General features: G+C 38.3%; 1 protein-coding gene across 2 annotated transcripts in view; it reads right to left on the minus strand.

Moving 5' to 3' along the window:
- The window catches only part of ERGIC2 (ERGIC and golgi 2), an 85,165-nt gene extending 77,513 nt beyond the window's left edge, over positions 1–7,652 (minus strand). The window contains exon 1 of one of the 2 annotated variants that reach the window (XM_001363607.4): positions 7,518–7,652. The gene's annotated coding sequence lies outside the window, so the exon portion shown is untranslated. The remainder of the gene's footprint in view (positions 1–7,517) is intronic. The other variant, XM_056797667.1, reaches the window with a different exon arrangement.
- Positions 7,653–23,564: the final 15,912 nt, after the last annotated feature.

Below are 23,564 nucleotides of genomic sequence, written 5' to 3' on the forward strand. Positions count from 1 at the left end.
GGGACGCTGCCCACAGAAGGAGAAGAGGGGGAAGGACTAGGCCGAATGTGGATGGGCAGGAGTGTTTAGAGCAGAGAAGCCAGAGGGAGCAGGGCCTGGCACACAAGGGAGTCACAATGACCAAGAGGAGAAAGCAGGCCAGAGCAGGGTGGCAGGAGCAGAAGCCAATGTGTTCTCCAAGACACATGCACAACTTCAACAGGGCACTTTGGAGGATGCCCGGAATGCTAAGCAGGGCTCCCTAGAAGTGGGGCCCAGGGACAGAGGGACCCTTCCCTAATGTGCCCATCTAGCTAGGAGACCGAGAAGCTTGGCCGCCCTGATGGCCCCTTTCATGCTGGGTGGCTGGCTGGCTCCATCTCTTTGGACTCAGGCCACCCCTTCTGACCCCCGCCTCAGGAAAGCCAAGATGACTTGAGACAGATGACATGGAGGGGAGGGATTGAGCTAACTACCAACCAACAGCTGGGGATCCACGGGTGCCCCCTCACCAACCTTGGATTCTGTATCCTGGACACTGATTGGTTCAGTGACTGTAGCATCGGCCTGTTTGCTCTCTCACTACTTCATGGATTTTCACTTATTGCAAGGGCGTCTGGAACATTAACTCCCACAATAGGTGAAGGAATCACTGTATTCCACTCAATAAATATTGACTAAGCAGTACCTTGGGTTAAGAACATCAGATCAGATATCAAGAAATGGTGGAGAACAGGGCCTGGGTGCTATGGTCCATGAGATTACAAAGAGTAAGACAAAACTGAACAACAACAAAGCTCATTGTAACAAAAGTTTAGAGGAATCCCAGAATCTCAGCATTGGATGCAACTTGAGAAACCACAAATTTCAATTTATACTTCAACAAAAATCTTCTCTACAATATGCCAAACAAGCACTCATCCAACCACTGGTTAAAGATCTCCACTGAAAGGCTTTAAAGTACTCCATTATGGTACAAGCTGTATTTTCTACCAGAACCCATCACCATATTAACTAACTATTATACTCCTTATGAATAGCACTAAATTGTTAGGGAGTTTTTTCCTGTGATTTCTATCCATAGTTCTCACTTCTTGACCTCTAGAACCAAGCAAAACAATTCTTCTATATTCTAAACTCTTCAAATGATTGAAGGTATACCATTATATTTTCCTAAGCCTTCTTTTCTACAAGTTCAAATGGTTAGTTTCATTCATTGTTGTTGTTCAGCCATTTTTCAGTCATAGCCAACTTTTTGTGGCTCCTATTTGGGGCATTTTTGGCAAAAACACTGGAGTACTCTGTCATTTCCTTCTCAGCTCATTTTATAGGTGAGGAAAATGAGACAAACAGGGTTAAATGACTTACCCGGAGTCACAGTACTAGTTAAGTGTCTTAGGACAGACAAATTTGGGAAGTTGAGTCTTCCTGACTCCAAGGTCAGTGATCCATCCACTACACCACCTAGCTAATTTCATTCAGATAGTTATAAAATGTGCTGCCCAGCTGCGGACAGAGGGAAGAATACAATGAGATATTCTGCATGCCCAGTGCAGAATACTAAAACTCTCTTTAATTTATTAAGTGCTTACTATATACCAGGTGTTGTACTAAATGGTAGGGGATACAAATACAAGCAAAAAGAGAGCCCTTACCCTATTCTTTTTTTTTTTTTTAACCCCTACCTTCCGTCCTGAAGTCAATATTATGTATTGGCTCCAAGGAAGAAGAGTGGTATGGGCTAAGCAATGGGGGTCAAGTGACTTGCCCAGGGTCACACAGCTGGGAAGTGTCTGAGGCCAGATTTGAACCTAGGATCTAGTCTTGGCTCTCAATCCACTGAGCTATCCAGCTGCCCCAAGAGTTTACATTCTAAGGAAAGATAATATACAAAAAAAGTGGAAGAGGGGACATTGACAGATAAAAGTACTACTTGTGGCACGAGATTTGAAGTTGGGAAGTCAGGAACAGGACAGGAAGGGGAATCAATGAGGTCAGCCTGGGACTGTCCTCAAAACCCCAGGAAGAATTCACCAATGGGAGAGGTGGGTGAGCCTTATGGAAGGATGTTCTAGATTGAGAAGGCCAAAGGGGAGACTGAATATTCCCAGCAAGGATACCCCCAGGCACTCACTGAAGGAAATTCCAAGAGGAAATAGCATGATTTGGAAATCTCACAGCCAGAAACAGGGCTAAAAGAGATCAGATTCTATTAGTCTTCCTAAGTACATTGTTACTCACATAAAATGGTCAGTCTCACTAACTAGAGATCCCTAGGTACTCAAAGACATCTGTCCCAGATGCCATTCATACTTATTTTTTGGATCCAATCATTCAATCAGTTCCAAATCTACCCAAATATACTATCATCTACCCCATTTCTCTACATACTGGCCATAAAAAGAACATAAGAGACTTTGTCAAGTGTTCTACAAATATTTACACAATTTATATCTACACCTTTCTCCCAACTTATTATTCAAGTACTTTCTTATGGACTACAAAATGCACTGCATCAACTTGGTTTCCTTTAAAATGACAGTCTCAAACCTATCTGTGAGTTAGGGGAATATCATCCTCAAGCATGGGAAAACTTCCCCCATCAGAATGGGAGGATAAGAACTAATGTGTTCCAAAGGCTAGGAAGGCAGCTAAAATGGGAGCTTGCCTAGACAAAGAAGATGCCATGTCATCCACTGCATCTGAGCCATTGCCAGTCATCCTGATTTTTGTCTTGCTATTGAATTCCAATGATTCTGGAAGAGTAAGACTAATTTTGTGCAACTCTGACTCACTAAAATCCAATCGAAGTCAAGATATCACCCTGTGATATCATTGGTCCTCTTTGAAAATGAAGGATAAACAATAATTCCAGCCCATCTAGTGGTAAAAGGTTTTTTTCTTGCCACTTATACCGATTATTGGTAATTGGAAAAGTTAAAATTTAACTGCTACAAGTCTTAGCATTTGAAGCATGGAGTTAACATCTCTTCCCAGTTATCTCAGGATAAAATAATCAGAGCAGGATGGGCATCTCAAACAAAGAGGCTTCCATCTAAATCAATCTAAGGTGTCCTTCCAAAGGAAAAGTTTCAGCAGGTTTTGAATTCATTTGTTAAAATTTTTAAAAAGCAACATCTGATTAATTTGCAAATACAAGTGATAGATGTGAATTTGCTAACTGAATTTTAACAAAAACCTCTTCATAATTGATGAATAGTGAATACCATTTTAGTAAAGATATTTAGCAATGTAGTTTCCCTATTTGGAGTTACACAACTTTGTAAAGTATCATTATTAATAATATATTAATTTTATCATTAAAATCAAATATCAAAATAAGCTGTATTTAGAATCAGACCCCAAGTCACTATATCACTACATATTAAACAAAAATGTTCAGATGAGATTCAGCATGCTTGCACTAAAAATGTAATTTAGAGAGCAAAAAGGGATTTTTTGCTCAGTTTGGTAGGAAGAATATAAATTATAAATTAGCAAAGATACTTATATTAGAAGGGTGTTAATAAGGTATATAATCAAAACAGATTGTAGACAATTGACTTAAAAGATTTCACCACCTATTGGAAATCTTCCTAGATCTAAATCCTGGGTTTAACAGTTATAAATATCTTTCGTAAACATATATATTAAGTCAATAAGAATCTATTAAGTACCTACTTTGTACAAGGGAGAGCCCATTCCTAGTCCCAGTCCAGACTTTCTCTGGCCTTCAAAATCATGCTTTTACTACTGCCTCATCCTGAAGATTCCTCACTATCTGTGGTTTACTTGCCCTGGAATACTCTACCAGACTCATAACCTGCTTACCCAATAAGATCCTTCTATAAAGCCTCAGGCCTCTGAGTCCCAGACCCCCTTCTCCCAATGGTGATTTCCTCCTTGAGTTTCCATTTTGGGAAGGGGCCCAGGCTATCCTTCCTACATTTCCCTCCTAGATTGGTTCCAGACTTTCTCTGGACTCCAAAAAATATCCTTAGACTGCTATCTTTTCCTTTTTCCCACCCCTACCCTTGTGTTTAAGTTCCTGAAGGGCAGGGATTGTCTTTCCTTTATCCTCTTTTCATTCCCAATACTTAGCACAGTGGCTGGTACATAGTAGGAGCTTAATAAATGTCTATTGAATTAGTGATTAGTACATAATAGCATTTAATAAATGTTTCCTTCCTTCCTTCTTTGTTTTTTCCTTCTATTCTAAGTAGAGGAGATACAAAAAAAATGGCAAAAACAATCCTTGCCTAATGTTTTACTTTATATTAATATTCAGAAGGCTGAATAGTTTTGTTTCATCTATTACGTAAACTTGCATTATTTTGAAATGAATAAGAAGCACCTTACAGAGAAGAATAGAAGGATAATAAAATTGTCTAATAAAAGCTTGTTACTATGTGCCAGGAACTTTTGTTGTGTTTCACCAAATCAAATGCTTTTTATAGTCAATAAAAAATAAACATAAGCAATCTGATTTTTTTGGACCTTTGATATGTTTGTACCTTTTTTTTTTTTGCACCAGGCCAACTATTTTAGTCTGGCATCAAGCATAGTTTTCTTCATTCCCTGCTGCCTTGACCATCTTCTGGACAGCTTCCTTACAGACATACTCCACACTTCCCTTCACTTTCAGTTACTAAATGAACATCAAATCAATTCAAATGTTGTTCTCAGAAGAGATGGGTCAATTTACCCGTCACCATCCCAAGGACTTTTCAGAAACAAACTTGTACTACTCCCTGGTCATGCATGTGATCTTTCATATTAGAATGTAAGCTCCATAAAAGCAGGGAATGGACTTAACATTTGTTTTTAGAACAGAGTTCATCAGATTACCTGCCATATAATAATGCTTATAACTGCTTTTATAGACTCAATCCGATGTTTCACCTTTCTCTGCCTTGACATATGTGAAAGCAAAATAGGAACCTAGTCATTTTACTTTGCCATCCATAAGAATTACAAGAACTGACAAACATTCTCTCCATTGTTTGTATCTTTCACTTCACTTTTCCCTTTACTCATGGAAAGAAACATATTTAATTTCCTAGAAATAGTTATTTTCATCTGGTACTTTCTAGAATTATTTTGAGACAATCCAGCAAAACAGATATTCTAGACATTTCATTTTCCCAAAGAAAAAAATAACTCAAAAAGTTCAAAACAAAAAATCCCTCAAAAATAAGTTTTTCTCAGGGCTTCATTTCTCTACTTACATTTTCTTATTTCTTAGCTAGTATGACATTCAAGGTACTCCTGCACAATCCTCACTACTCTCTCTTACAGGAATCCTTTGTTCTAGTCAAATGGATCTACTTAGTGTTGTCCAATAAAACCTTGCATTTTCCCCAGATATGCTTTTTTTTTTAATTTCCCATATCCAACTTCCCTTCTTCAATGCAACTGAGACCCAATTTAAATCTCACCTCCTCTATGAAATCTCCCTTGATTAATCTGCACAGAAATGTGATCTAAAATTATACATTTGCACAATGCTAGAACAGTATAATTTCAGATTTTTAAATCAAAAAATTTTAAGCTTGCATATTTGAATAGATGATATAAAAGAAAAAAGTTAAGCCTGGATTGCACCTCCATTTCATTTCTGCCTCCTCCTGGCTTCCTTCAAATCTCAACATATATAGCCTTCCCTCAGTAGATTATTTTCTATTTATGCAGGATATAGCTCATTTGTGTATTGTGATTTGCACATAACATCACCCACTAGACTGAACTAGGAAGGATTACTAGGAAGGATTGTCTTTTGCCTTTTTCTGTACTCTGGTGCTTAGGTGAGTCCCTGGAGCTTAATAAAAGTCTGTCTTAAATTCAAGTGAGTTGGTTTTGAAAATATTTTTTTAAGCCACATGATTAATAAGTCCTAAAATCAGCTCTGCAGTATATAATAATATCTAAGTAGGTAAAAAATAGGATCTAGACCAGTGTTTATGAACTCAGATATAAATATATGTAGAACTTCCAAATAAATTTACTAGTAAGTTTACAGAAAACCATTTTCTAACTAGACCTCTCCTACATATCTTCTGCCTCTAAGTTATCATGCTCTTTTATTAAACAGGGGGTAAAACATTGTTTTTGAACTCAAGAGAAAAAAAGAAAAGCTAAAAGAATAGTGAGAGTAAATACCACAAACTGCTGAGAACTTACACTTAAGCCCTTTATCTAAATGAAACAGACTATTGCTGTTCTAAAGGGAATGAACTTTTAAAAAGTCAAAGAAACACTGGAACAAAATACATGATTCAGGAAATGAATGCACTGAATTGTCATGTACCGAAGAGGGGGGGAAAACATGAAAGATATACCATGGGATAAAACAAGATATAGTAACAATGAGAAAATGGTTGCTGATCTTTTCATTGTTTTGGACTGGTGGCCTAACAAGACAAAGGATCCTTCCCAATGGAAGCCAAAGTTGCCCAGGTGCTCTAAAAGCACTGAAACCTAGGGGTGCCAAGGTGGCTCAGTGAATTGAGAGCCAGGCCTGGAGATGGGAGGTCCTGACCTTAGAAACTTCCTAGCTCTGTGACTCTAAGCAAGTCAATAAACTCCCATTGCCTTTGACAGCTCTTCTACCTTGGAGCCAATAGTGTTGATTCTAAGATGGAAGAAAAGGGTAAAAAACAATAATAATAAAGCAATGAAACATTAGGCTAGAATGTAGAGGATTTTTTTGTTTTTTAGGGGTGGAAAGGTTTAGCAACAAGCTCCAGATGTTACTCTCTACCAAGCGCTGTAGGTTATCACTTGGGACCAATAACTATCCAGTCGGTTTCACGAGGGGACTTGTCTTTTAAGCACCTCCCCCACCTTCTATTTTTATTTCCTGCTCCTTCCCCCTCACCCCTTTTCTGGTTCCTTTTGGAGGTGGCTCACTCCATTAGGAAGTGAGATTTTTGAGGGCAGGGGCTATCTTTTGCTTTCTTTGCATTCCCAAAGCTTGCACATAGTAGGCACTTAATAAATGCTAACAGACCTCCCCGTCTAGAGCTCACCAGGTTCTCTTCAACAGGAGCATAACATCCCCACCCCTAGATCTTATACATAAATAATCTAGACCCACAACACGCAGCACGTAATCTTACACAGCCCTCCTCGGGACACAGGCCGGGCTGGTTGAGAGTAGAGGTAAGCTCAAACGAAACACCAGTTACACGCGAAACGCCCGCGGGGGGCGTGGGAGAAGCCACCCAGCACAAGTGCACAAGGAGGTTCCTCTCAGGCCAATGGGAGTAGGGAGAAGGAAGGTGCCAACGTACACCTATGTGCCCCAGCCCGTCCGGCCTCAGAGGAGAGACGCCGGCCGGGGGCGGCCCAAAGGTGCTGGGCCAGTACCGCCCCCCAAGGAGGAGAAGGGGTGCTCGGGAACCCAGGTCCCGCTCTCCTGAACCTGGAAGCGAGATGCCGGTCCGGGAGTCGACATCACTACCTGGACCCGAACCCCTCGCTCAGGCCCTGTCAAAGCGGGCCTCGGAGCACCGCCGAGCACCTCACGACTCTTTTACCTTATGGTACAATCCACGCCGACCGCCATGATACACGGAAACCCTCAGCCACTCAGGCTCCCGTGCGTCCGGAAATATCGCGGTAGGTGTTGCAGAAGCCACCGGAAATTTGGCTGAGGAGGAAGTTCTCGCGATATTTCCTGTGGCCCATGGCCCACAGTCTCTCATATTTCCCACCTACATAGTGTAAAAAACTAGAGGCTAGAGAGAGGGGCGGTTTGGTCAGTGCCAGCTCTGGGCTTTAAGTTTGGGCCAGAAAAAGCCCTCCTGTTCACGGTCCGGACTAGGCATGATGGCACCTGGCACTGGACCAGCGATTGTATTCCAAAGTATCGTATAAGAGCATTTTCCCTAGTAGTTTTACGATAATACTAAGGTGGCTGCTCCCCTGGATTTTTTTTCTTTTTTTTAAAGTTTATTTAATTAATTAATTTAGAATATTTTTCCATAGTTACATGAATCATCTTCTTTCCCTCCCCTCCTCCTATCTCTCTGCTGTAGCCAACAAGCAATTCTACTGGATTTTACCTATTTCCATATTATTAGTATTTGAACTAGGGTGATCGTTTTAGAGTCTACATCCCCAATCATTAGGAAATCCCGCTGGATTTCCTAAGCAAGAACATTGCCATTCATGATGATAAAATTGGTTATCCAAAATAGCAAATGGTTGTAAATTTGTAAACACTACAAACCAGAACTTGGTTTCTATTCTTTGTCCAGACTCAAGAAAGTAATGAAGAAAATGTTAATAATGCAGATGAAATTTCAGTGTGTCACATACACATTTTTACTGGAGAGTCTGTTGTTAAACATTTACCAGCACTTTCTTCAGTTACACAAGTCTAGCATCACCCTTTCACCTTTCCCTAGAGCTAAAGTTTAGGGTGTTTTTTGTTGTTGTTGTTTTGTTGATTTTTTAAGGGAGAAGGGCAGAAATCAATCTAGAATTAATCCCACAGTTATAAAATTGTATACCCTTTGATCCAACAAATACCACTGTTGGGTCTGTTTTCCAAGTTGATAAAGGAAAAAGGAAAAGAACCTATATGTTCTAAAATACCTCTAACAGCTTTCTCTGTAGTAACAGAGACCTGGAAATTGAGGGAATACCCATCAATTTGGGAATGGCTGAACAACTTGTATAATATGATGGTGATAGGATATTACTGCTTATAAAAAAGGATAAGCAGGTTAATTAAAAAACAAACAGGGAAGAACATACCATAAAAAGAAATTATGAAAAATGAAACTAGTACTTAATGATCCCAGTTTAGATAAAATTAGTAGGCAATCAAGTCTTAGGCACTATTTTTTTCTTAGAAGCTTATGCCCATTAATTAGAGACCCCCTCCCTGGTAGTCCAGCCCCTGACCGGAAACATCTTTTTGTACGCAGTGTAAAGCATCAGCCTCTTTCTGCCAGTCAAGCCCAGGACTCCTCTTTTCCTTGTATCTATTGTAGAGTTAATCAGTTCTGTTACTCTTTGGACTCCAGATTTTGGAGAATCATCTTTAGCAGTGCATTCTCCCAGAGATACTGTTCCCAGAGTCCCAGAGCTTTGGCTCTGTGTGGTTTTTAGCATTTGACTCTGTGTGGCTGCTGAATATTAGGAACTTGTCTCTTATCCTGATTAAAGACTTGGTTTTTCTGACTACTTTAGTGGTTCTGTGGTTTTCCAAATTGACAATTTATATTGATATTGAGTTAAATCCTACTTTGGAAAGCTTCTTCATCTGTAAAATGGAGATAGCAATAGCATCAAATGCCAAATATTTTCTGACATGTTTAACACCTGGCTTTCAGAGAGAAAAATATATGGCTGATATCCTTTAAAGTTTATATTCTATTACTAGCATTTTCTCCAATACTTTCTTAAATCTAGAAATAAAAGTAAATAATAAACCAAACCCTGATTTTTGCATTTATTCTTAGAGTTATAAGATGAGATATTTGCAAAGTGTTTTGCAACCTTGAAGGGCTAAATAAATAGCAATTAAAAGGTATTATTAAAGGTATTATTAAAAGGCTTTTCAAGCTCTAAATTGCAATATCTGTAACAAGGTTGAGAAAGGCATTTCCAACATTCTTAAAAACAATTGTCTACACAGCAGGGGTCCCCAAACTTTTTACACAGGGGGCCAGTTCACTGTCCCTCAGACCGTTGGAGGGTTGAACTATAAAAAAAAAAAAACTATGAACAAATCTGTATACCGCTGTCTGGGATAGCAGAGGCTGCAGTGCTGGTTGTGATGGGCCTGCCACACCTTGCATAGGCCCATCGCCGCCATCACTATACTGGGCAGCAGTATACAACTATACACAGTAAGGAATCCCCTTCCCCAGATCACTGCTCACCATGCTGAAGTCTTCCATTGGGAAGCCACATAAGCCTTTTTGTGGTGCCTCCTTCTCAGAACAAGGGCCACGCAAAGGATTATGTCACTGGAAGTAGTACTGTACGTGAGTGATGCCATGCTTTGAGGTGTCACCACATACAGTGCTCCTCTCACTGACCACCAGTGAAAGAGGTGCCCCTTCTAGAAGTGAGGTGGGGGCTGGATAAATGACCTCAGGAAGCTGCATGTGGCCCACAGGCCGTAGTTTGGGGACCGCTGGTCTACTGTATCCTAAGAAATAAATTGTTCAATCTACTTATTTGAGTTCAAAGAAAGTATTTCAATTTCAAATTCATGACTTTATTCTCTGTAACTTGGGTTACTATTCCGGCTATTTTGAGATTGGAGAAATTCACTTGGTTACACTTAATACCTTGTTTGCAAAAAAAAAACAAAAAACTATCTAGACTTATGGTAAAGATTATGGTAATCATTTATTAACCAAATAATGTGCTATTATTTTTATATGCTTTACCATTTTTAGGTAACAAGTATTATATACCTAGTCTTGCTATTTTTTATTTTTCTCCCCCTTACAGGTGCAATGTTCCAAATGAATTTTTAGAGAATATAGCTCAAATATGTGCTTTCTTCAAAAGTTAATTCTAGAGAAATTCAGAGAAACATGGGAAAACCAATGAATTTATGAAAGAAAAAAAAATAAAGCCAGACTAACAGTAAATATACCAAAGATGACATAAACAAAAACACTTAAAAGTAGTAAGGCTCATACTTACTTCAAAAATCCATCTTTATCACAGAGATTAGATGTTAAGTACACCTTTTATCTCAGAACAGAGTTGGGGGACCACATATGCAGAATATTGCTTTCAGCATATTAAATAAAGACCATAAAAGTAAATTGGGCCTAGATTGTTGAATCTCAGCTTGGATAGGAAAACCAGAAAAATGGAGCTATAGAAATGAGGGTTTTTTTTGTTTTGAAAAATATCAAATTATTTCTTTCTTTGGAATTTTCTGTTATAAGAGAATTTCTGGTTTAACTTTCTTACCACCATTTACTTAAGGACATCATATGAATATCTCAAATCTGCAAAATCAATCTAAAACATCAACTATAGCCCCAGTGATGTGGGGGGTAAAATTAGGGATTATTGACTGAATATATTATACTAGTGGTCACCAGGGATTAATTCAACCCCAATAAAATGCTCAAGTCAGTTTTGGATTTTTATAGTGGTTTAATTACAATAGAGGGAAGGAATCAAGAAGAAGAAGAGAGAGAAAAGGGTAAAAGTTTTCTCCAACCTCACCTAAGCCAAAGGAAGTTTAGAGAACTCAGACATGAGGCCTCCTCAGAAGAGTAAAACTAGCTTGGCTTCCAGCCACAAGGTCTACTCTGAGATGAGAGGCCTCCTAAGAGGATAGTGCTTTAGGAGGTAAAGGAAAGGAGGAAAGTAGGAATCACTCACTGAGGTCCTCAAGGAAGATACCTCACCTAACTCATGCTACAGAGCTTCTCCCAGTCACCTCACCAATAAGCCACAAATCCCAAACCTCCAAGATGCCCAACATGCTGCCACAAGCCACACAAGCCAGAGAGAGAGAGAGAGAGAGATGTCTCCTGAGAGAGGCCAGAGAGAGGAAGTGATGCAAAATATATAGACCATTCTTTACATCACTTCCTGCATCTCACATGTACCAATGGTAGCTTAAGTTTGACTTAGGACAGCCCAGGAGGTCTGTCAGTTGTTTCTTACTTGTCACTTGCTAGCATATGTCTGTCACAGGCCATCATCCTCAACACTTCATCCTTAAGTAGGGGTGTATACATTCCTGGTTGCTAGGCTTTTAAAGACTAATCAGGTTGGAGAAAATCTAAAATTCACAATCCCCCCTAATGATGATTGGGGAATTAGTCTCCCCAACTGATCTCTAAATATAATCATCCTGCACCTCTAAATTCTTCCAACTGCAGTTGCATAAAAAATTTTCCCTTCTAAGAGGAAACTACAATAGTTAGAGATAAGAGGGAAATAGAAGAAAGAGAGAGACATTTGTTTTGCTGGGTACATTGACAAAACCCAATTAGGGGGCAATCCACTTTTGGCCTAAGAGTATACATTCAAATAAACGTTCAATCAACCTTCAGTTCAATCAACCACACCCAAAGTTCATTCTGGATTTTCTTGATGTAGTGTAGGTTTTTCAGGCATCTTTCTGCAAACAGTTCATTCTCTGGATTTTAGAGTTAGCAAGCTTCTTTCCTTGACGATCTTTCTCAAACAAAAAATTTTTAAATCTTAGATTTTTATTAAAATATAATGCCCCCCTGAATTGGGTTTTAAGAAACACCCAGTTCAGCTCAGGATGCATGGTTAAGTTATGGGGGTGGATGAGACAATTATCAAAAGAAGAGAGAGAAAAATAAACCAAAAACATAAAGAAAAAAATGGAAGAATGTTAAGCTTTTGGGAGAAAGAAAAAAATTGAAAATCAGAATCAAAATATCAAAATCTATGTGTATAAATTTTTGAGTAAAAAAGAATAAATTCATAATAGGCCCTTGTATTAGGGTCCAATTAAAGCAATTTCTATCCCACAACTCTGTAGGACAGAATTTAGTAATATTTCACTTATCCATTTGCAGCCAAGACTACAGGAAATTGCCATAGTATAAGAGAGAGAAAAAAGGCTAGATTTTTTTTGTGTGTGTGATAGGGAAGTGTCATTCCCTGGTCTGATTTTTTTTGTCATTCTCAGGGATATGGGGAGCCAGGACAATAGCCAAACGTTGGTACTTGTCTGTGAGTATTTCACAGAGTGTGGATACAAGGAAGTCCTACGACTTAACATATGTCAAGCGGCACAAACTCGAGTCTCACACTAGGTTCAAGCCCTTTTATAATGACTTACCAATCCTACCTGGATGGCATCTTTCTTTTTGACCTGTGTGGTCCACAAAAATGGCAGGTTCCCACAGTCTAAAGCTTTTTGGGTATGTATTAATATTATAGCAAGTATATACATACATATACATATGTATGTATATATATACATATATATTAAACTTATATTACTGCTGAATAAAAAATTAATATTGATTGTATGGATCTTAAGGACAAGAAATGAAAAAAGGGAAAAAATAAAATATTCTAATCAAAAGAAAAGCAATAATAAAATAAAGAATTCAATATGTTCTCATTTGTCTATGAATTATTATCTCTAATGCATGTGATAGGATATAGTCAAGCAGTCTCAATAGAAGATGGCATGTGCTTCAAATGCAAAAAATGAGAGAAAAAAATAAAATACTGTGTGGCACAAGTAAAGTACAACAAAATAGTACAGATCCATCAATAGGGAAGAAAAACAAAAATGTTAAAAATGTATATATTTCATAATCGCAGGGGCACTGTATTCAAAAATCCATTTCTTCTTGTATCTTCCTTTTTCCTTCTTTGCTACTATTTGGAGGGGAGACAAAACTGAAAAGGGTTAATATATACAAAAACAATAGAATCTAAGGGGCACCACCTTCTGCCCCACATGGAGGGCCAGTAGCACCCTTACTATTTCTTGGCTGAGTTCCACTTAAGTTATATTGTTGTGGAGTCATTTGGTTTGAGTTATCATTTTTCCCAATTTCCTATAGTTATCATTCCTAAAATTGTGGTTTCTATTATCATTATTATAGTTATTTCTATAATCATTATTTCTATAGTTGTTATTAGACAGCATATTATTTCTGATTTCCTTGAATAAAGTTCTATACACTATCATTCTCACAAAATTGGCAGGTAATGGATTGATAGTTATATTCTTGGAGAGGGACAAGTGCCATTGGTTGAGTCTCATGCCCTATTCCCAATTTAGCAATCTTATCTGTTAAATATTTCAATTTTTTCCTCCATTTTCTCTATGAGATCATTAGTCTCTTCCCCTTTTTCTTTGTTTCCCTTTGAAACGTATAGAGCAGTTATTCTTAATTCATCAAGATCCATTTCAGGCCACCTTGGGCAATGAGTTCTTAAATAATCCCTGATCACTTTGAAAGAGTTATTGACAAAAGTGTCTTCTAATTTCTTATGCAATTTTCTTTAGAAAGGTCAAAATCTAGGTATCAACCCCCAAACTCAATTATTCCGTCCATGAATCTAGAGGGTGTCTCTTCCTCATTTTGCTTAATTTTTTCTAATTCCGTCCACTTATCCATGCTGTCAACACACTCTCTCATAGCAGTTAGAATGGCCTCCCTACAACAATATAGTTGAAAATAATCCTCAGAGTTGTTATAGTCCCATTTGGGATCCTGAGATAGCCAGTGTGCTGAATTGAGCCCCCGGGCTTCATTGACATGAGAAATTATTTTATTTTTCTCATGTTCAGTCCAAGTTTTCAAAGCCTTTGTAAGATGGATTATACTGAAAAAATATATCTGTTGTTTTTTTCGTTACCATAAAGGGATGTTGTTCATATGTGGGAACATTTCATGTGAATTCATTTATTTTTGGGGGAGTAAACAGTATATTGTGCTTAGAGTCACCCCATCCCCATTGTGTCCTATTTCAGGTACTTCTCTTAGGGGAAAAAAGCCTGTAGTTGAATTTGGTACCTGTGAGTCAGTTTAACTAGAAAGAGCTTCTTTAGAAGGATGAGATTTCCTTAGGGCTGGAATTGGTTTTGGGGTAGGAGAAGGAACAGGAGAAACTGGGATTTCAGAAGTTGGGATTTCAGGAGAAGGGTCTTGGGAGTAAGTTCAGCCAAGATTTGCAGACCATGAGAGAAGCAGTCTGGCAGCTGAGATATAGGAGAGGTGTTTTCGATCTCTATTTTGGGGGAATGAATTTCCTTATTTAGAGGTTCAGAAGCAGGTTTGTAAGGGTCAGACATGTTTAGGGTGGGGTCACTATTTTCCATTTGACCCTGTGAGAAGTATTTATCCAATTGGTTTTGTATATTTTCCTGAATTTTACCTTCAAATTTTTTCAAGGTAACATTTCACAATATTTTGGACTATAAAAATGAAATGACCTAAGAACATAAGAAATGGAAGGTATTCTGAAATCTTTAATGTCCCTAATTTTTCAAACGCCATAAAAATTTCATAGAATGTAGTATTCATTTATATGTGTATATATATGTATATATATATATATATATATACTAATTATTTATAATTTTGGTTTTAGTCAGTAGATGTTACTACTGGCTAGAGGTTAAAGTCAGGGAGTGAAAACAAAAGATTTGGGTGTAGTGTCTTTTTTTTAAAGAGCCTTTTAATACAATCAAGTCCTCCAGGCCAAAAGGAGACAGAAAACAAAGCTTTTTGCCTGAGGCTGAGACTGAGTTTTTGTTTGATTTGGGAGGGGTCACAAGCCTCCTCTCCTTCCCCTTCAGGGTAAAACCGTTTTTCTCTTTGAACAAAGTCCATACTTTTCCTAGCTGGCCTCACCAAGTTTTTTACTTCTCACTTAATTTTAAAACTAGAGACATGTGGGGGTTTGAAAAAAAAAAAGGAAAGTAGCCCTCCAGGAGCAGGACTTTCTTCAGGTCTTTCTCATTGCTATTTAATTTGTTCACTTTCTAATTTTTTAATTTGCATGCCCAAATAATTGACCTCTGCCCTTCTTAATTTGTTAATATATGAACTCAAGGATATAAATTTCCCCCTGAGTACTGCTTTGGCTGCATCCCATAGGTTTTGAAAGGATATCTCATCATTGTCATTTTCTTCAATGAAGTTATTCGTTGTTTCTATGATTTTTTCTTTAACTAACTGGTTTTGGAGAATCATATTGTTTAATTTCCAATTAATTTTCGATTTACCTCTCCATGTTCCCTTACTAATTATTATTTTCATTGCATTGTGATCTGAGAAAGTTGCATTTATTATTTCTGCTCTTTTGCACTTGTTTTCAATGTTTTTATGCCCGAATACATGGTCAATTTTTGTAAATGTACCATGTGCTTCAGAAAAGAAGATATATTCCTTTTTGTCCCTATTTATTTTTCTCCACATGTCTACTAACTCTAATTTTTCTAAGATTTCATTCACTTCTCTTACCTCTTTCTTATTTATTCTTTGGTTTGATTTATCTAGTTATGATAGAGGAAGGTTCAGGTCTCCCACAAGTATAGTTTTTCTATCTATTTAGTCCTTGAGTTCCTCTAGTTTCTCCATTAGAAATTTGGATGCTATGCCATTTGGTGCATACATGTTGAATACAGAGATTTCCTCACTGTCTATACTGCCTTTTATCAGGATGTAATTACCTTCCCTATCTCTTTTAACTAGATTTATTTTTACTTTGGCTTTGTCGGATATCATGATTGCAACTCCTGCCTTCTTTTTGTCAGTTGATGCCCAATAGATTTGGCTCCACCCTCTTACTTTCACCCTATGTGTATCTACCTTTCTCATATGTGTTTCTTGGAGACAGCATATGGTAGGGTTTTGGACTCTAATCCACTCTGCTATATGCTTGCTTTTTATGGGTGAGTTCATTCCATTCACATTCAGAGTTATGATTACTAGCCATGTATTTCCCAGCATTTTGATTTCTGCTCCTTTACCTGCCTTTTCTTCTTTCACTATTTCCTTCTAAACCAATGTTTGATTTTGAACAGTCCTCCTTGTTCCCATCCTTATTTTACTTCCCTTTTTACCCCCTCCCTATTTGTCCCCCCCCTTATTTTCCCTGTAGTCTTTCTAAAATTAACCCCCTGCTCCCTCCCTCTCTTGTACTGCTTCCCTCCCCACCAGACCGTTTGTTACCCTTCTACTCCCCTATAGGGTGCAAATCTATTCTCTGCCCCCATTGGATTGGATTGTTTTTCCCTCTTTGAGTCACTTTCAAAGCACGTAAAAGTTGAGTATTTTCTGTCTCCGACCTCTTTACCCTTCCAGTGTATTGATGTTCTCCCCCCTTCCAATTCTGTGTGACATATAAATTTACCCCCCTTTTGTTTCTTTTCCCATTTCTTTTAATATTAACCTATTTTAAAGCTCTAGTTATATATATATATATATATATGCATACTCATGCGTATGTATTTTTGCATGCATATATCTATATACCTATTTATGTCTTGTCCTTTCATCCTATACAATTTGTTGCTGTTCCCTCTAAGTATACTTCTTTTTGCTGCCCAGGTAATAACAACAGTTTTTAAGAGTTACCAATGACCTCTTTTCTTATAGGGATACATATCATTTTAACTTATTGAGTCTCTTAATTTTTTTTGTTTTGTTTTTCTTTACCCCCCTCTTTTTTAATTACCTTTTGATGATTCTCTTGATTTCTGTGCTTGGACATCAAATTTTCTGTTCAGGTCTGGTCTTTTCTTTACGAATTCTTAAAATTCTTCTATTTTGTTGAATGACCATACTTTCCCCTGTAAGAATATAGTCAGTTTTGCTGGGTAGTTGATTCTTGGTTGTAGACCTAGTTCCCTTGCTTTCTGGAATATCATATTCCATGCCTTTCTTTTTTTCAGTGTGGATGCAGCCAGATCCTGAGTTATCCTCACTGTGGTTCCTTGGTATCTGAATGACTTCTTCTTGGCAGCTTGTAATATCTTTTCTTTGGTCTGATAGTTCTTGAATTTGGCTATAACATTCCTGGGTGTTGTCAGTTGGGGATTAAGTACAGGAGGTGATCTGTGGATTCTATCAATCTCCACTTTTCCCTCTTGTTCAAGGATTTCGGGGCAGTTTTCCTTAATAATTTCCTGTAATATAATGTCCAGGCTTTTGCTTTTGTCATGGTCTTCTGGTAAGCCAATAATTCTTAAATTGTCTCTCCTTGAACGATTTTCTAAATCCTCTGTTTTGTGAATGAGATGCTTCATATATTCCTCAATTTTTTCATTCTTTTGGTTTTGTTTTATAGTGTCTTGCTGCCTTGTGAGCTCACTCGATTCTAGTTGTTGTATTCTGGTTCTTAAAGACTGGATTTCATCCTTAGTTTTTTGGTTGTCCGTTTCCTTTGGGTCAGATTTTCTTTGGAGGTCATCTTTCATCTCCTTTGTCTCATCTTTCCTCTTTTTTGCCTCATCTTTCATCTCCTTTGCCTCATTTTCCAGCTAGTTGATTTTGGCTTTCAAGACACTATTTTCTGTTTCCAGATGACTTATCTTAGTTTTTAAGTTCTTTTCCCAATTGTCTTCAGCCTCTCTTAATTGTGTTTTGAATTGCATTTTGAGTTCTTCCAAAGCCTGTATCCAATTCGCTGGGATTTCTGATTTTTCCTTTGCTGGGTCCTCCCCCTCTGTTTCATTCGCTCTTTGCTCATTACCTGTGCAGAAGCTGTCTATTGTAATTTCTTTCTTCTTTTTCTGTTGTTTGCTCGAGTTTACCCATTCTTTGCTCCCCGTATTTGGCTGTGCTCTTGCTCCTCTCATTTCATTTTGGTTTTGGGGCTGTCAGTCTCCCCTCTTGGAGCTTTGTCAGATCTCTTGGTACAGTCTTCAGGGGAGGAATGTTAGCTTCCCTGTCCTCTGGAGGCTTTTGATTGGATTGAGTTCAATTGGGTTGGGCTGTATGTGGTATGAAGCACTGAGGCTCTGAAGACTCCTGGAAGGCTAGGCTGCCCAAGCTCTCTCCAGTTCTCTCCAGCTGCTTCTCCACTGTCCGCAAGTGCCTTTGCCTGCCTCCCTAAACTCTGAGGATTTCTGATGAGATTATGTTTAACTGTATTGGTCTGGATGTTCCCCGAGGCAACAGTGAGTTTGGAGTGCCGATAGAAGGACCCAGCCACAGACCGTTTCTCCCTGGCTTCCTCTCTGTTGTCCAAGCTGGATGCTCGGAGCCCAGCACCCCGCTGCTCACAAGGTAGACCCTGCAAACCAGCACCTTTGCCCGCTCAGAGGTTCCCGCTGCTGCTAGGGGCTCAGCCCTCTGGGTTGTGGGGGAGGGGTCCTGGGACCTTCGCTCTGCCTTCCCCTTAGCCCTGAGTATTCTCGGATTCCGGCTTTTGGGGGATGTACCTTTTGATTTGAGTCCAGAAGCAGGGTTCCCCACTTCTGTCCTGTTGTTCAGCTTGAATTTCGGTGCCCTAGGAGCATTCAGTCTGTATCGGTAAGGCAGGGTCTTCCACGAGGTCTGAAGTTTTCCTCCTTGCTAAGCTGCCATCTTGACTCCGCTCCCTCTCACTGCTATTTAAGAGTAACCTAGCCAACTAGTATTATCAGTGAGGGTTGACTAATTGGGTTGTTTGTTCCCTATGGGAAGGGAGATTCAGAAACAGCTTCCCCAGCTAAGACTTCAGGGTTCTGCCGCTTAAGGTAAAAAAATGGTTGTGTTCAATTCAAATTAAGGAGAAAAGAGGAAAAAATGTTTTATTATCACCTCATCTTGCAGCTGTGTTTTGAACTGCTGAGTTAGATGCTGAAAAGATTTACTTGAGGAGGTAATAAAGAGAGAAAGAGGAAAGAAATCCCTTCGTGGTTGCCATCAATGTAAAAGTTAAAATTAAATCTCAATAATAATATTATATTTTAAGAGATTTTTATCATTAGAAATCAAGGAAAAAATAAAGACGACATGCCTATGACTGGTTAGCTATTTTTTGGTCAACCCCACTCACGACCATCAATGCTGATTCTACATCAGAGAGAGGGAGCCTCCAAAGCCCATGGCCTTTATCCTCTGTCTACAGGAAATATGTAATGACAGGAAGTCAGTGGGCTCTTGGGATATGTAGTTCTTTTTTAGGGTAACAGATTTTCAATCATACATTGATTTAGGTCTTGCTCTCCTATTGGCAAATTCAAGCCTGAAATATTAGTTATAGCTCTGGTGTTAACTGGCTTATTTCCTATTTTACTTGTCATCTATTCTTTGTTCTATGCATCATTATCTTCCCTTATTTGTTTTTTTTGAAATTTCATTGTACCCATCCTGCTTACATAACCACAACCACTATAAAGTTGCTGAAATTTATACCATAGATTCATTTATTTTTAGTTCAGTAATGCCTGCATTCTTTGCATAATAAATTGTGGTTTTCCCCTATCTCTGTGCTACTGATTATATGACTTACTGTACCTAATCAGCATATCCTCAGACAATTGTTGTCACAAAATAATAAAAATTCTTAAGATACCTATTTTTCTGGATTACCCAAAAATAATTTTAGGAAATATTAATCAGTTGCATATGAAAGAAAAATAATTTTATATTTATTAGCTGAAGTAGCAGAATCCTTCAGACAGACAATCAGCAAGTTTGAATGTAAACTGGAGGATAATGCAGAGGAGATGCTATAATGAGATATATAATGAGCTATAACGAGATGCTATAACTATAATGAGATAGTTGAAGGACACACCAGCATTTCAAAATGAACCAAAAATAATAGCAATATCTCTAAAATAAAAAAGAACAGTTTGGAGAAATGTTTGGGTAACTATTAGCTGAATAGTTTGATGCTAAAAAGATTAATAGTTTAAGTTAAATTTATTAGATAAACTTGATATCTACAACATAAAAAACAAACCTTCCGAATAAGAAATAACCAAATTACATGTTCAATAATTTAGATACAGATTATTAGATATATGTAAAAAGATGTTTGAATTCCTTAACCAGAGAAATCAAAAATTAAGATTACTTTAAAATATTTCTTCATACCAACAAATTAGAAAGAAATGAAATTTAATTTTGGAAAAGTGGCACTGAAGAAAAATAATCACTCTTATATTATTGATAAGCTTTTTTTGGAGAAAAGTTTGGCAAACTATAATGTTTCACAAGAGAGGCCATACCTTTGAAATAGCAGTTCTATTGCTAGTACTTTATCATAAGGTATTGCTATTTTTCCATGTGAACAGTTTAGTTACTGAAAGAGAAAGGAAAAATGACAAAATACACTTGTGAAAGAAGCCTTGCTAGTTCCATTTAAACCCTGAAGACATATGTATTGTGATAAGGAGTTTTATTAATCTCACTCTGTTTCTATGAGAGCAGAATTTTCATGTGAGGAGTTTTATTAATATAACTGTCTCTTTAAGAGACCAACAATAAAAAAGAAAGTGGCAGTTAAAAAAGAGCTCTCTTTCTTGCTGACTTCCTTGCGAGCAGGGTTTCTGGGTCATTCTCTCAGTCAAGAAGATCTGGCAGTTACTTTTGAGAGTTTGGGATGAAGAGTGACTCTGAGAGGTTTTTTCCTCTGCACTTTGAGAGGAGCTTTTGAACAGTCTGTGTCACTGTGACAGGCAGTTTCACTTTTTACAGTTTGAATTCAGATACTGGTTAAAGAGGTTGGAGAAGATAATGGCTTATTTTATTAGTTAGGTAAGATAGAGAATTTAATCTTATATAGATAGTCAGCAAAGGTTAGTTAGGTCTGCTTTGCCAGGCAGGAAGATTCTCAGACTTAGGGGTTTTTAGAACTTTTAGGGGGCAGCTGGGTAGCTCAATGGATTGAGAGCCAGGACTAGAGATGGGAGGTCCCAAGTTCAAATGTGGCCTCAGACACTTCCCAGCTGTGTGACCCTGGGCAAGTCACTTAACCCTGTTGCCTAGCCCTTACCACTCTTCTGACTTGGTACCAATACACAGTTTTCATTCCAAGAAATAAAGTTAAAAAAAAAAGAACTTTTAGTATAAGGATTTGGATTTTAGGTACAGTATAATATTTAAGACCTACAATCTGTTTCCATCATCCTATTCCTATCCAAACCTCTCCTCTGTAATAAATGAGTGTTGCTGGGTTACCAAAAAGGTTTCTGGACTTTCATCACAAGATTGTTAACCCCTCACAACTTGGGGAGCCCCAGGATTTTGAATAACCTAGAATGTTCTGATTCTTATAAATGAGAGGAAAAAAGCAGAAACAGTAACTATAGTGCTTCTGACTATAGTTCAGATAGTGTAGGAAGAGGTTCCACCATACCTCCAACAGCTCTACTTACTGAGAACTTTCAGTGAGATACTACATCTCACAGTTTTGGATATCCTAAATTTACTACCATTCTTTGGATTTTTGGGTATTATCAGGAGTATTCCATGGGTACCAACTGTATTTAATAGTTGGTCAAATCTTATCAAAAAAGAAGAAACAATTGAATAATAATCAAACTGAAACTATGCTAGTACACTGGGAGGATTTTATCTCACAATTGACTGAAACTATTTCCAAACAAAATGAAATCATAACTAAGATTATTAAACCAGCTGCTACTATTACTTCTACCACTGCTATAAAGACAGTCACTGCTTCTATTAATTCCAACAAGCCAACTAAACTTGAAACCCAGAAAAAATATATTATCCTATTCCCACTAAGAGAAGTGCCAACATTCAATCCAAAAAAAGAATTAGTAACCATTAGGCAACACAGACCATTTACACCTCAAGATATGGAAGGATTTAAACAGAGCACTCATTCCATTGAGGAGGAGCTCATAGCAGTGATCAAAAAGATTGAAACTATTTGTAGGCAGTTTGATCCAACCTGGATTGATTTTAAAAAACATATTAGATAAATTACTAACTAAGAGGGAAAAGGATAAAGTCAATAATATTACTAATGAGGATTGGGGCACATTCCCTGACCTAAGAATGACCCTCATTGGGATTGGAAAAATCCTGAGGACTACACAAGATTATGCCAGGCTAGGAAAGCAGTTCATAGTGCAAAGAAAGAGTGTTCAGATAGACCAGAAACTTGGAATGAATTTGAAAAATTGAAACAGGAAATAAATGAAAATCCCTCTAAATTTATGAACCAACTGATAGAACCAGGAACAAGATACATAGATTTAGACCTAACAAGAGAGAGAAAGGGATATCAGACACTTGAGAAGGCAATTTGTAAAGAATTGTTGCTAGGGGAAGAATCAAGATGGCGGCCAATAGGAGCAGAAGTTCAGACCTCTGAATACCCTTCCTTACTGATCACAAACCTAATGCTCCAAGGGGACAGAAAATCAAACCTAACAACAAGACAGAGCAAAGGAACCCTCCCTGCTAGACTCAATTAAAAAGGTACGCCTCCCCCACCCCACCCCCCAAAAAGCCCGAATCTGAGAACACTCGGGTTTAAGGAGAAGGCAGAAGGAAGGTCCCAGGACCCCTATCCCCACGCACTGAGAGCTCTGAGCCTCCAGCAGCATTGGGAAACTCTGGGAGGTCAAAGGTGCTGGTCTGGAGGGTGTACCTTCTGGGCAGGGCTGTGCCAAGCTCAGAGCATCGAAAACAGATGGTGGGGAAGGAGCTGGAGAGGGACCATAGTGCAGGCAGCCTGGCCAGAGCTGTGGAGATCCTTCATACTTGCTCCAGCCTTCCAGGAGGTTTTGGCCACAGGGCAAACCCAGGCCAACCCAGCTGAACTTAATCCCATCAAAAATCTTCAGAACTCAGGGAAGCTCAGGCTCCACACCCCTTCCACATTGATTGCTGGACTTTAATACAATCAAAAGCCTTCAGAGGACAGGGAAGCTCAAACCCCAACAACCCTCCCCTACAGACTGTACCAAGAGATCTTTTGTCAAAGCTCCAAGAGGGGAGACTAATGGAAGCCCCCAAAACCAAAAAAACTGAGAGGAGCAAGAGCACAGACAAATACGGGGAGCAAAGAAGGGGTGAATATGAGCAAAAAAACAGAAAAAGAAGAAAGAACTTACAATCGACAGCTTCTATGCAGCGAATGGGACAGAGGAGGAGGGATCAGCAAATGAT

Source organism: Monodelphis domestica, chromosome 5, assembly GCF_027887165.1.
Source record: "Monodelphis domestica isolate mMonDom1 chromosome 5, mMonDom1.pri, whole genome shotgun sequence".
In the NCBI taxonomy this organism is placed as follows: domain Eukaryota; kingdom Metazoa; phylum Chordata; class Mammalia; order Didelphimorphia; family Didelphidae; genus Monodelphis; species Monodelphis domestica.